The sequence below is a fragment of the Desmodus rotundus genome, chromosome 1 (assembly GCF_022682495.2).
Source record: "Desmodus rotundus isolate HL8 chromosome 1, HLdesRot8A.1, whole genome shotgun sequence".
Lineage (NCBI taxonomy): Eukaryota > Metazoa > Chordata > Mammalia > Chiroptera > Phyllostomidae > Desmodus > Desmodus rotundus.
In genome coordinates this window covers 132,279,116-132,293,286 of record NC_071387.1, presented here as the reverse complement: position 1 = coordinate 132,293,286, position 14,171 = coordinate 132,279,116, and the positions used below count along the sequence as shown (strand labels likewise).

Sequence of the window (14,171 nt, the reverse complement as noted above, 5' to 3'; positions counted from 1 at the left end):
GTCTGGGACCTCTACATTTTTTTTCAGTTCTCTTATTCTGTACTGTGTGTTATCTATTGCTACATAACAAATAACTCCAAAGTTTAGTAGCTTAAAATGTTCGTCGTCAAGTGCAGGAATCCAGGAGGAGCCTAGCTGGGCAGTTCTGGCTCAGGGTCTCACAAAGGGAAGTTGTCATCTGGGCCACAGTCATCCGAAGGCTTCATTTAACTGGGGTTGCGGCTTCTCAGCTGACACACATGGCTATCCTCGGGAGGCCCCGTTTGCTTACTGCACAGGCCTCTCCGTGGGGTTGCTCATGATGTGGCAGCCCATTTACCCGGGAGCAAAGTGTCTAAGAGGGAAAGAAATTACCCTTCTTTTAGATAATCAAATTATCTAAGAAAGGGGGTGCATAGAAGCTACACTGCCTTTTATGACTTAACCTTGGAACTAACAATATCATGGGGGGCTCAAATGTTGGAAAAATTTTAGTTTAAATAATAGCTAACAAGCTTTGTAATCAATGCTCATAAAAGCTGTTGTTCCAGGAACAGAAGGTTTGATTCACCAGGACTCCAGGAGACCATAGTCAGTTCCACCTTTGTTCCTCAGGAGGGCTGCAAGCAATTCAAGCTGGTATCTGAGCCATTGTGCTCCAGAGTGAGACGCCCACCACCCAGGACTTGGTTAAAAACCACTGCCTGAGGCAGCTAAAGACCACCACCCAGGGCGAGAATGCTGTATTTTTTTAATCCAATTAACTTTCCCCTGAATTCCAAACCCCTTACTTACACTTTGTTCTCCTTATAAAAAAGGCCATTTAAAAATGGGATGTAAGATGGTCTGTTAGGGTACAACCCCACCGTCTTCCCAGAGCACCGGCCTTCTGAATAAAGCCCCCATAAAGATTCAACCCCCGTCGCTGCTTATTGGGTCTGGTAGTTGACAGGGAGCATGAACACTGGCTTTTCTAGTTTCAAAACGATTGCTTACTTCTTTTTTTTTAATTATATTTTATTGATTATGCTATTACAGTTGTCCTGACTTTCCCCCCTTTGCTCCTCTCCATCCAGCACCCCTCATTCCCTCAGGCAATCCCCACCCTTGTGCATGTCCATGGGTCATGCGTGTAAGTTCTTTGGCTACCCCCTTTCCAGTACTGTACTTTACATCCCCATGGCTGTTCTGTAACTACTTATTTGTACTTTTTAATCCCCTCACCTCTTCACCCATTCCCCTACAGCCCCCTTCCATCTCTTCAACCTTTAACTTTTGGCATTGTAATTATGATGTGGCTTGGAGTGGGCCTCTTTGCATCCATCTTGTTTGGGACTCTATGTGCTTCCTGGACTTGCATGTCTATTTCCTTCACCAAACTAGGGAATTTTTCTTTCCTTATTTTTTCAAATAGATTTCCAATTTCTTGCTCTTTCTCATCTCCTTCTGGTACCCCTATGAAGCCAATGTTGGATTGCTTGAAGTTGTCCCACAGGCTGCTTACACTATCCTCATTTTTTTTGGATTCTCTTTTCTTCTTACTGTTCTGATTGGTTGTTTTTTGATTCCTTATGTTCCAAATCACTGATTTGATTCTTGACTTCATCCACTGTAATGTTGTTTCCCTGTAAATTGTTCTTTATTTCAGTTAGTGTATCCTTTGTTTCTGTTTGGATCTTTTTTCTGCTACTTAGGTCCTCACTAAGTTCCTTGAGCATCCTTATAAACAGTGTTTTGAGCTCTGCATCTGATAGATTACTTATTTCCATTTCTTTTAGCTCTTTTTCTGGAGTTTTTTTTTTGTTCTTTCATTTGGCCCATGTTTCTTTGTCTCCTCATTTTGGCACCGTCCCTGTGTTTGTTTCTATGTATTAGGTAGAGCTGCTTTGACTCCCTATCTTGGTAGTGTGGCCTAATGTAGTAGGTGTCCTATAGGGTCCAGTGGCACAGCCTCCCCTATCACCCAGGCTGGGTACTTGAGGTGTGCCCTTTTTGTGGGCTGAGTACATTCCCTTCTTACAGTTGAAAGTTGGTTGCTGTTGGCAGATAAATGGGAGGGATTTACCCAGACCAGTCAGCTGCAAGGACTGGCTGTGACCACTGACCACCAACCTCCACCCTCTGTGGAGGATCAGCTGTGCAGGGACAGGGTGGTGGTGGCTCCAACATGGTCTGTAGCTGCCCACTGGGTGCAAGGGCCCTGGGGATTCCAGGATGATAAAGGCCATGACCAGCTCTCACCTGTGTTTTGCCTGGTGCCATGCTGCCTGAGTTATAAAGCAATCTGAAATGGCTGCTACTTGCGCTGGGCTTGGAGATTTCCAAGGGAAGCCAAGATGTAAATCTAGGCTGCTAGTTCCAGGCCTGGGGCTCACTGAGGCCAGCTGCTGCTTGTTTGTTCATATGGAAAAGCAGCTTGGGTGGGCCTGTAAGTTGGGTCGTACGGAGTCTCTGGGAATCTCCAAGGCAGGTCAAACAGTGTTAGCCAGGTTGATGGAATCTTACATACGGCGCTAGTCTGCCAGCTCTGTGTGGGGAGGGCCCAGATAAAGGACAATGGCCTCTGTTTGCTTTGATGCCAGACACCGCAGACCCCCCATGCCCGCCACTGGTGCCCCTCAAGCTGCCTTCCCAGTCCCAGAGCCCAGAGGGAGTGAATCTGAGTAGGTGAGTCTGTGTGTGGGTTCTTTAAGCGTAACTTCTTGGGGTTCTAGCAGTTTCTTCCACTGACTCAATCCCTGCTGGTTTTTGCGCCCAGAAGTTGTGTGGACTTACCTTCCTGGCAGCACTGTAACCGTGGGCAGGGGATCCTGGTGTGGGGCTGGGACTTCCCACTCCCGAGATATCCCTCCCCAAATTTTATCTACCGCAGGTGGATGTGGGACCAGACAATTCTGCTTCTGTGCCCCTCCTGCCAGTCTGGATGGGTGTGGTTCCTTTAATTCCGTAGTTGTCAGACTTCCATTCAACTTGATTTCTGATGGTTCTCAGTGATGGTCATTCTATATTTTAGTTGTAATTTTGTTGTGGTTGTGCAAAAAGGTGAGCCTTGTCTGCCTACAGCGCCATCTTGACCGGCAGTCTCCAGTTGGTTAGTTCTGCCATGTACTACTGACCATGAAGAACTACGCATCCTATTCACATTATATGTACACAGGTCTGCACATCTACTATTGTCAGATCTTAAAAATCACCCTCAAATCCTGATTTATATTTGTATCTCTGGAACTCTGATTCCCCTCTATTTTTTGATACTCATAATAATGTTACAAATCAATTGTATTTTTATAGTTTGCATGTAGAGGCTTTCTTCAAATATTCCTAAACTTTAGACTTGGGGTCCAGTAGATATTCACATTTTTACCAATGATATAAATCCTAAATTATATATATATGCTTATTTTAAAGAACAGGTTGATTAAATGTCTCTCTCTAGGACCCATTCACTCATTTATGATTAGTTTAACAAATAATTATTAAGTTCAGGGAACTGCATTTTCTTTATTATTCTGCTATCACCCCTGGGTTCTAGCCCCATCTTTTTAAAAACAGTTTTATTAATATACATGTCATGTGTTGTACTATTTGCTCATTTGATGTGCAAAGTCCCCTATTTTAAACTATATTTTTGAAGACAAAGGGCTTGACAATACCTAAAATTAGGCAATCGAAGATATCTGGCCACCCTCTATGAACTTAAATAAGAAGGTCCACCTTTAAGACTTCATGGATACATGTTCTTCTAGCAGAGCAAACGGGAAGACACAAATGTCTTATTTCTTCCTCCTCTGACTGCTGTGCAGAGCTCTGGAAACCCTGTAGGGCTGTTAACTTTGTAGCAAACAGGACCAAAGAAGTAACTTCAGTGGCTGGAAGATCTATTTACCTGGGTAAATTCTCCAACCACAGTCCTATTATTTCCTCCAGAGAACGGGTAAGCCAAATCAAGCCCCAAGTGACTATAAAAGACTATGTTTTCCAAATTATCAGCACACACACAAATAATGCTGTTCTAGGTAATCAAGTCACTAATGAATGGAAATTGTATTTTTATTAATGATACCCCAGAAAGTAAAAGGTATTTTCACATATTCTTCAAAAAGTATCACATAAACATAAAATAAAGCAGGTGGTTGATCTTAACTAAAATGTAGTATATATACATATATATTTTGTTTCCCCTTTTTTTGGTAATTATTAACTATTTAAAAAATATACAACTAGTACATGCACATTGCTGAAAAATACAGAAATGCAAAAGTACCAAAAGAATTGGTAAGCACCCTTGCTCCTGTTATATTGGTATATATCCTTCAAAAAGAAACAAAAAAAACAAGTTTTGGAGTGATACATATATATACACACACACATATATATACATACATATATATATATAAAGTAAATGGGATACGACAAACTTTAACAATCTGTATTTAAAACTGGGCCTGTGTTAATATTTAATGCCCAGAGTACTTCTAATTGCCGTGCAGTCAGCCTGCTCTGATCTCCAGGAGGGATCCACCACCTTCTTTCCTCCCTGCCCTGCCTGGCTCCCCTGGGCCCATGTTCACCGACTCTCAAGGTCCCTGAGGGAGCCTCACCATCACCATTACTAACGGGGCCCTTGCCTTTGTGAAGGGACCTCCCATCTCACAGTGCTGAGAAGACTGCCTTGTGGGCCTCAACACAGCATTGACTGTGGGACAACTCTAAAGAAAACCAGAGCAGACAAGTTTTTTCTGTTTCTCAGAGCTCAGCTTCCAATTTTCTGTCAGCAAACCTGCAAACAAATACCCACACTTATCCATAAGAACTAGTGACATTTTTAGGATAGTGAGATCTTAAGTTAAATGTATAGAACAAAGCATTTCTCTCAAACAGAAGAATCCCTGTCACACAGTAAGTACCATATGCGTGTAAGCTAAGTACACTCAGCTTACCCAGATAGGCAGCTTCCTGTGTGAATGTCTTTGTATTAAAGCATTTGAGTTTTGGGGGCTCACCATTTCAAACACCTTCTATGCTGGTAAGGGATCAGATTAATACTTACGTAATTAAATGGCCTATTCAGGATTTTCAGATCAAACGAACAGTCTACCCTAAAAGAAGATTCAATACTGCAAAGACAAACAATAAAAACTAGTTCACTCCTTTGACAGTTTTCTTGGCTTTTATCTTCTTCATCCAGGTTTCAGCTGGCCAAGTTTCAATAAAGGTACAAGTTCAAGGTTCTTTTTCCTTGATTAGCATCTCAGCTCCCACACTGACTACTCTGAGGAGGGTCTTGACTATGGGTGGGAGTGGCAAAGAGGGACTCCATTTTCATGCTTTAGACCTATGTATATTTTTAAATTGTTGCAATGAGAATATATTCCTATATTAGTTATGTGATTGAAAAGAACTGCCAACATTACCACCAACAAAACAAAAGTAGAAAATTGGCCTCAAGCACATTGAAACATTCAGAGTGGAGCTCATGGTATATCTTTCTTTCCTTTTTTCTTTAATTTAATCTTTATTGAATTATTTTTTTCCATTAGCAGTTAGTTACCATAACCCCCCTCCTCCCAGCAACCACCACATTATTGTCCATGAGTCCTTTTTCCTTTTTGCTCAGTCCCTCCACCCCCTAACCTCCCCCTCCCCACCCCGCCACTACCTGTCATCCTGCTCTCCATGTATGAGTCTGTACCCTTTTTCCTATATGGTTTCACTCATATGTGGAATCTCATGAACAAACTGAGCTAACAAGGGATATCTATTTCTACTGTGTGGTCCACTGGGAAGACTATTTCAGGAGCCAGTCACTTGGCTTTGTAATAGCCTAGTTACAAAGTTACACTTGGCTGTCAAGGCTTGGGCATGTCATTAACTTCCCCGTTTCCGTTTCCGTCCTCACCCCTGTCAGGGAGAATGATGCAGCCTCTTGGAACTCTACCTTTCTATGGTGTGTATGGCTCTCATTTGCATGCTCTGGGTATAAGAAGTGTTGTCGCTTTGTTTTCTTTCTCCAAATAAAATTTAATATTCTTAATTTCTCTTTTATTAGGTTAAGGGAAAATTCATTGTCAACCTTTTCTCAAATTTCCCTCCTCTATTACAGGATTCTGTCAGAGTCCCAGAGACAGTGTGCAGGTCACATGTCTGGCAGACCTGCTGATCTTCGACCCTCAGCACTGTTAACACGCTCCTTGTTTCAATTCTGTAAGGTCTTGAATGGAGGTAGCCTAGCTTCTTTTTACCTAATTTTGACCATGAGGAACCTTTAACAACCCTCCAAGAGACCTCAAAGTTTATTGCTGCCTCCCCTGTACTGATCATTTGTCCGTTTGCTTGCAGCTCAACTTCTGCTGCTCTTTTTTGTTCTTTTAATATTCTATAGGGCTGAAAGTCTGCGTGTTGCATTTCCCAGGGTTCCTTCCCAGGGTTAGGGTGGCTAATGGGGGGGGCGGGGACTGACAGGGTAAAGTGAGGAAAAGGTGTTCATCAGTGCCTTCCAGTCTCTGATAGTGTCTCAGGCAGCAATGATGACATTTACTGCAGCAACAGTATTGCAAAAATCCCGTTTCCGGTGGAGGCAGCACCACAACCGCAGGTCTAGAGCTGACTGCACCAGCGTCTCTCTCCGTGCAGCGGCAAGTGCCGGCTGCAGAGCCCCAGCTCGGGAGCACTGACCGTGTTTGTTCTTTGGGGATATTCTTCTTGCTTTCCATCTTCCACTTTCACTAATTCCCTATTTTCTTTCTTCCTTTATTTTTCTAACCAATTGCTTGAATTGAATTCCCTCTAATTGGAATATTTAACTTAGGTTTTGTTTTCTTGACGAGAAGCTTGTTAATAGACCCTCTCTTTCCTCTATGCAGTATCCTTGAGCCACCCCGTCAGAGATCTGGTTACCTCTTATGGGATGCTGTAAGAGTAAGATGTTGTCCCTGCTATTCTTAGATCCCAGAAACAAAAACAAAAACAAAAACATAGTTAGTTAGGATTCTTTTGGTTGCAAATAAAAATAAACTTGATTGAGGAAACAAGACAAATTGAAAATTTATGATGAGATTATAAGTGTGAGCCACGGAAGTTTAGTGCTGGGATATACCCAGGCCTCCAGAACCTTGGATGGAGATGCTTCAGGGAGCTGTGTCAGTGAGTTGGTGCTGCGTGACCACCCAAGACTTCGTATTAATCACCCTAGAGTTAGAGGTTATAGTGACATTTATTATTCTTCATAAGACTTCAGGTTGGTTGGGTAGTTCTGTTCATTTGGGCTGAGCTTGGATGGCCTGGTTTTTTTAATGTCTCTTTGGTCAGCTGGTGTGTTAAATAGGAGCTGGCTTGTTAGGATGGCTTTGGATGGGCCATCTTATTCTTATTCTTCCAACCTAGTATGTCCTCAGGCAGTGGATGGGTCAGAGAGACAAAGTGTAAACATCAAGGCTTTTTGTGATCCAGGCATGTAAATTGGCACTCTGTCACTTTTACCAAGTCACAAGTCCAGCCCAGATTCAAGACATGAGATATTAGTTTCTGCCTCTTGATGGGAGGAGTTACAAAGTCACACAGTGAAGGGAGTTGTATCTGGGGAGGGGAGTGAAGACTTGGAGCCAGTTTTGCTGTCTGTCCACTACAGTAAACCCAGGAAACCATCTCTGCTTTTCCATGAAGTTTTGCTTTATTTTTCTTTCACTGATACCATTGTTGGCTTTTACCTGATCCATGTGGTAGAAAGTGGCCACTGCTATCAGCTTCCAAGTTTATATGTGCACTATTCAATAAGATAGCCAGGCTAACCCCGGAGCCTCAACCCACAGGGCCACAGAGCCAGCAGGCAGGTGCCATGTCTGAGACTCAATCAACCTGGCTTACACTGTTTGCCCACCCTGGTGATTCCCTGAGGTCCTGCTCCACACAACTTTCAGGCCCACCCAAGCTGTTTCCTGTGGTTTTTCATAACAAATGGCTTGGCTTCTGATTTTCCTAAATTCTCTCAACCAAGCAGCATCTAGCTTAAGTGAGCCCCGTATCTCTTAGTAAGTGGCCCCAGGCCTAGCACTAGCAACAGCAGGCTTGGTTCACAGCTTGGCCTCGCTTGGGCACCTTCAAGCCCAGGACAAGTAGCAGCCATCTGCAAATCACTTTGTAGCTCATGCTTTGTGACCCCAGACAGAATATAGGTGGTGACTGATCTTGGATGTGCCAACAGCAATTAAGGCTCAACTACAACAAGAGGGTGTACACAGCCCACATGAAGGGGACATCTTGAGTACACAGCTTGGATAATAGGGGAGGCTGTGCCACTGGACCTTACAGGACACTACATTAGGCCACTCTACCCTACTGGAGAGACATAGCAGCTCTGCCTAATACATAGAAACAAGATTAGGGAGGCTGCCAAAATGAGGAGATAAAGAACTTGGCCCAAATGAAAGATCCAAACAAAATTCCAGAAAAAGAACTAAAAGAAATGGAGACAAGCAATCTATCAGATGCAGAATTCAAAAACACTGTTTACAAGGATGCTCAAGGACATTAGTGAGGACCTCAACAGCATAAAAAAGATCCAGTCAGAAACATAGGATACATTAATTGAAATAAAGACCAATTTACAGGGAATCAACAGTAGAGTGGAGGAAGCCAAGAAATTGAATCAGCGATTTGGAATATAAAGAAGCAAAAAACAACTGATCAAAACAACAAGAAGAAACAAGAATCAAAAAAACCCCAGGATACTGCAAGGAGCCTCTGGGACAACTGCAGGTGCACCAGCATTCGCATCATGGGGGTACTGGAAGAAGAAGAGAGCAAGAAATTGGAAACCTATTGGAAACCTGATGACAGAAAACTTTCTTAACTTGGTGAAATAGGCATACAAGTCCAAGAAGCTCAAAGAGTCCCAAACATGATGAACTCAAAGAGGCCCACCCAAGACACATCATAATTAAAATGTCAAAGGTTAAAAACAAAGAGAGAATATGAAAAGCAGCAAGAGGAAATCAGTTAGTGCCCTACAAGGGAACTCCCATAGACCTGTCAGCTGATTTCTCAAAAGAAATTTTTCAGGCTAGAAGGGATTAGAAAGAAATATTCAGAGATGAAAAGCAAAGACCTACAACCAAGATTACTCTGCCCAGCAAAGCTATTATTTAGAATTGAAGGGCAGATAAAGAGGTTCCCAGACCAAAAAAAAAAAAGCTAAAGGAGTTCCTCACCACCAAACCAGTATTATGTGAAATGTTAAAAGATGAAGAAGAAAAGAAGGTCAAAATATAAATAATAAAATAACAATAAATATATATCTATCAACAATTGAATCTAATAAACAAAATAAACAAACAAGCAGAACAGAAACAGAATCATAAATACAGAGAATGTTCTGATGGTTGCCAGATGGGAGGGGTTTAGGGGATGGGTAAAAAAGACGAAGGGATTAAGAAGTAGAAATTAGTAGTTACAGAAAGTCATGGAGATGTAAAGTACAGTATAGGGAACAGAGTAGCCAGAGAACATATATGCATGATCCATGGACATGGAAAACGTGTGGGGATTGCCTGAGGGGGAGGGGCCTCTGAGTGGAAGGGAAGGAAGGGGGGAAATTAGGAGAACTGTAATAGTATAAATAATAAAATGTAATTAAAAAAAGAAAAAGATTCAGCAGTATAGTACTTGCGATTTCTATTAACCCTCATGATAAGATTTATTTACTAAGTGCCGCTCAAATAAGGGATCAAATAAGTGATCCCTTATTTGAAATTAAAGTAGACTCATCATAGAATATCCTCACTGGAAATCCCAGATTCACTTGTACCGTTCTGACCATTAGTCATCTTTTCAAGGCATTATTTCAGGTTTTTGTGTATTCTTACCAGAGACACAAAGAGTTATGTCAGAAATGTGCAAAGGCCAGGAAGGCTGAGATGTCACTGATGAAGCTGTGAATCCATCAAAAGGAAGGGGATCAGAGAATGACTCTTTGCTGGAGGCTATCATAAGTCAGAAAAGCATATAATTTTGAAGAAAAAATGTATCCTTATTTAATTTTTCTCCAACTCTTACACAAAGCCCAGAAATCTGGAAGTGTTCATGACTGTATCTACGATCGCCCTAGCCAAAAAGAAAAAACTTTAGATATTGAAAGATACCCAATAGTCCTGGCCAAAAAGAAAAAATAATAAAGATGGAAAGCTTCCACATAAGTAATTTAAATCATACTGTATAGAACATAAGTAGATAGGAATTTAGAGGGCACCAAATCAGGACCTCAATTTAGCAAAAACAGAGCGAGCTGTCTTTTTTTTCTTTCAATTTTTAATATAATGTAACTTTGTTAAAGATCATATTGTATTCAATGAACTCAGTTCAAAAGTATGTGCAAGATGTTATGAAAATGTATTGAAATAGCTCCTTTTGTTTTATTTACCACACCTACATTCTTCGTGCTTATTCACATAGGAAGCAGCTAAGACTGAAGGCTGGTCATTCCTTTATAACCTTATCAAAAATAGAAGCCAATCGTTGTAATGACTCGTTTCCTTCTGCTTTCAGTCCTTATCTTGGAGCCACAGATTGCATTACTCTTGGTAAGTAATTGTACATCTTTTGTGGAGCACCTTGAAACCTCCTGGCATGCTACTAAGCTGGCCACGTGTTGGAATTCCCAAACCAAACTAAGCTTTGTGACCAAGCCCTGTCTGTTTATGTAACACTTCATATTATTTTGGGAACATGCCTCCATACCTAGAAAAAAGATCAGAGCCAAGCCCTTAATAAATAAAATAAATTAATTGAAATGAGAGATTTCCCTATAGTGTAATCTATTTATGTTATTATTTCACTTCTAAAATATATGATAAGCATATCTTATTGTCAATTCTAGGTAATCTGATGCTAATAAATTTTATTTTCCTTCTATATTGACCTTGATGCCAATTTATTTTTTCTCTGCACGAAGTACAATTGAGTAGTTTGAAACCTATGACTTATGTTCATTTGGGTGAGGGTCTAACTCAGATTAAAGAAATTCCTAAGACGGATCCTAGGCATAACTGACTTATTAATAAAGAATTAAAATGTGTGGTATGGAGTGTGGAAGAGACTACTAGTTTTTCCCCCAAATCCATTTTCCACTTACGTTCTGTTAATAAAGCCCTTCATATTCATCTGGGCACATGGCTGCCCCAGAGGAAAGCTGCACTTTTTAACCCTCCCTTGCAGTTGGGAATGGCCAAGTAATTCAATTCTGCCTAAGGGGATCCAAGTGGCAGTTATGTATGACTACCTCTGGACTCTCATTTGTGAGAAAAGTAAACCAGTATCACCCCACATCCCACCACCTAGCTGTCTCTCACTGGATAAAGTGATACTAGGAGGTGACAATAAACTGAGTTCTTTGTCGTTAGGTACAACAGAAATAAAGGGCCTGGCGAGGAAACTGCCTCAGTCTGCAATCAGAGTGGAAGTCCTGAACTTTCGGCCGCTTACCCAATTTTAATGGAAACGTGTTTCTAAGCCATCCTTAATAATACAAAACATTTGTTTGCAACTAACGGGTAACTACTTTTCTATATTATAGGCTCCACCCAATGGTTCTTTGTTGAAGGTGGAAAATGAAAATTGGACTCAAATCATTGCAATAGAGATTTGTGCTATTAGGAAAAATTTAAAGATACTAATGATGATAAAAACTGAAAAAATCTAGGTTAAAGGTTAAAATTCTGATTATATTTTAAACAGCTACCGTTTTTATTCTAGTCTCTTCATGTCTATTTCTCATACAGACTTATATAAGTCTCCTAAATATTGCATGTATTTAAAACTAAACTTTCTCCCTCCTGAGAAAAAGTATAGTATCTTTTACTGTCATAGACATTACTTTAAAAAATTGCATTTGACTTCAGACATAGTAATTCTTAGAGAAACTCAAAAAAAAAGAAAAAAAGAAAACACTGGCTTACATTTTTATTTCTGTCGTGTGAAACTTAGGCAGCCAGCTAAATATATATTTAATTATATCAAAACATACAGTTAAGCTGTCATTTTTAAGCCACTTTGCAGGTTGTAAATAGGACAACAATGCCCTCATTGCATACTGTAAATATTTTATTTACAGCATCAGGTAAGATTGGCTGTAATTATAGTTTTTTTAATCAAATTTTGAAGACTATCAACTACAACACACATTTATTCCACCAGTCACTTTATTCAAGTCTGAAAATCATACAGCAAACATCACTGTATTCAGTTGTCACCTATGCCCTGGGGACAAATGTGCCTAAGCAACTCTTAATTCTCTGGGACGTGAGAAAAGAAATTAATGTGAAAAAATCTGTAATTTTTTACAGTGGTGTATGCAAAGTCTTGAATGTTTGTCATTTCCTTTGACTAAAAAAAAAAAGTAATTGATGAATTTTTTCTCCTACTACTACTGCTACAGTAGCAGCAAAACTGATCCTAGTTTTTCTCTTATTTATTGCTTGAAAAAGTCTCCCAGAATAGCAGTTTCTTTAAATATAACATATCTGGGCAGCTGAATCCCAGAATTTTTTCTCTAAGTTTGACAAATACATTATCAGAATATGGTAACTGTACCAGCACATGTTTTCTCTGTTGTATCTACTGTCTAACTTTAGTTACAGTCCACTTCTACTGAGCGCTGACAAGGATGAAACAATGTTGCCAATGGAGCATTTCTGGCAATATCTTAGCATCAGAGTGTTTACTGATTTTTAAAAATTATTTTTCTAGTAAAGTGTAATACAAAGGAACAGAAGGGGGACCAGAAATCAGAATACCTGGATTCACATTCTGCTTTTGACTTTGACCTTAATTCTCAGCGTAAACCTGGCTACCCAGGGTGTTTGTGGGCGTCACTGTTTCACCTGTACCAGGAAGGAAATTAGGCTAAAAGATCTCTAAATTTTTTCTCTAAATTAGCATATGCTAATGTTAAAATTTAAAGAAACATTTAGAATTAACTCTTTATTTACTTGGTGTACTGAACTTATATAAATTTCCCTATTTTTCACTTTAAAAACTATAAACCTTAGAAATAGTAGTGCTTATGGGAGAATTTTAGTGGGAATTTGATGTACATCTTTAATGATGTTTTAAAACAATACTGTCTATATCATCTTTCTAAATGAGTGGATTATATGTTTATTTTATACTTGATGAAAGTTTAAATATAGATCCACCGATTATAAACTAAAATTACACTGAATGTAAATTAAATAATGAGCAAGTCTGCAAATTCATTACCAAAATAAAATTAGAAGGGTGGGCAAAAGTAGGTTTACTAATAATACAAATAAATAATAGAATATTATAAATAACAATACAAGAATAAACTGTTTTGCATACTCACAACTATAAACTTACTTTTGCCAATCCCTATATATGATATATATATATTTTGTTTGTTTTGAAACTCTATTAGTACCATATATCCTCTGAATTTACTGATGCTTAAACTTTTGGAGAAAATATTGGAATTATAGGAATCTTCATTTAGATTATCAAAAATTGTAGAAGTAAAACCATTCCAAGGATGAGCCACATTTCATCATGACTCAAAGTCTGCACATTAGTCATTTCCATAGCCCTGAGCATTATTTTTCTCATTCAGAACTCATTCATTTATTTTCTCAGAGCCTTCTCCTCTTTTTATTCCCACTACTGAGTCTCTCCTCTCCCCACACCCGCAGCCCCCATTTCCCCTCTCCACTATTGATGGTGGGGGTCACTCCGACCTTTTCTCCCCCAGCTGCTGACCAGACAGAGACATCGCAAGGGAATGCAGACTCCCGAGGGCCCAGGCAATCGTGCAGACTGTCGAAGCACAGAATTTCTCTCTTGGTTGGGTTTAGCTGCAGAGCATTCACCCATTGTCTTTGGAAGGTGTTGATGTTTATGTTGTATAATAAATGTAGTTAACATCTGCAGGCCCCAAACTATTACAGATTTCACCCAACGCAAGCATCGGTTCATGTGAATTCTTCCCTGACCTCCAAATAAAAGCATTTACCTAAGAGCTGACCCAAGTCAGGAATGTGCATGTGAAACCATGTTGTTCATTTGCCTTGGTACTTTTATTGCCACGTCTAAAAATGTTTGGCTGATTTATATTAACTTTACAGTTCTGCCTAGAGAAGGCCAAATAACTTGGAAGATATAATACAGTTTCATCAGCTGCTGAATGA

At 40.0% G+C, this 14,171-nt stretch overlaps 1 long non-coding RNA gene across 1 annotated transcript in view; it reads left to right on the top strand.

Annotated features, from left to right (window-relative positions):
* Nucleotides 1-11,758, top strand: part of LOC139440280 (uncharacterized) — a 61,734-nt gene extending 49,976 nt beyond the window's left edge. The window contains exons 2-3 of the long non-coding RNA XR_011650379.1: nucleotides 10,519-10,553; nucleotides 11,373-11,758. This is a non-coding gene — a long non-coding RNA (uncharacterized lncRNA). The remainder of the gene's footprint in view (nucleotides 1-10,518; nucleotides 10,554-11,372) is intronic.
* The last annotated feature ends 2,413 nt before the right edge of the window (nucleotides 11,759-14,171 follow it).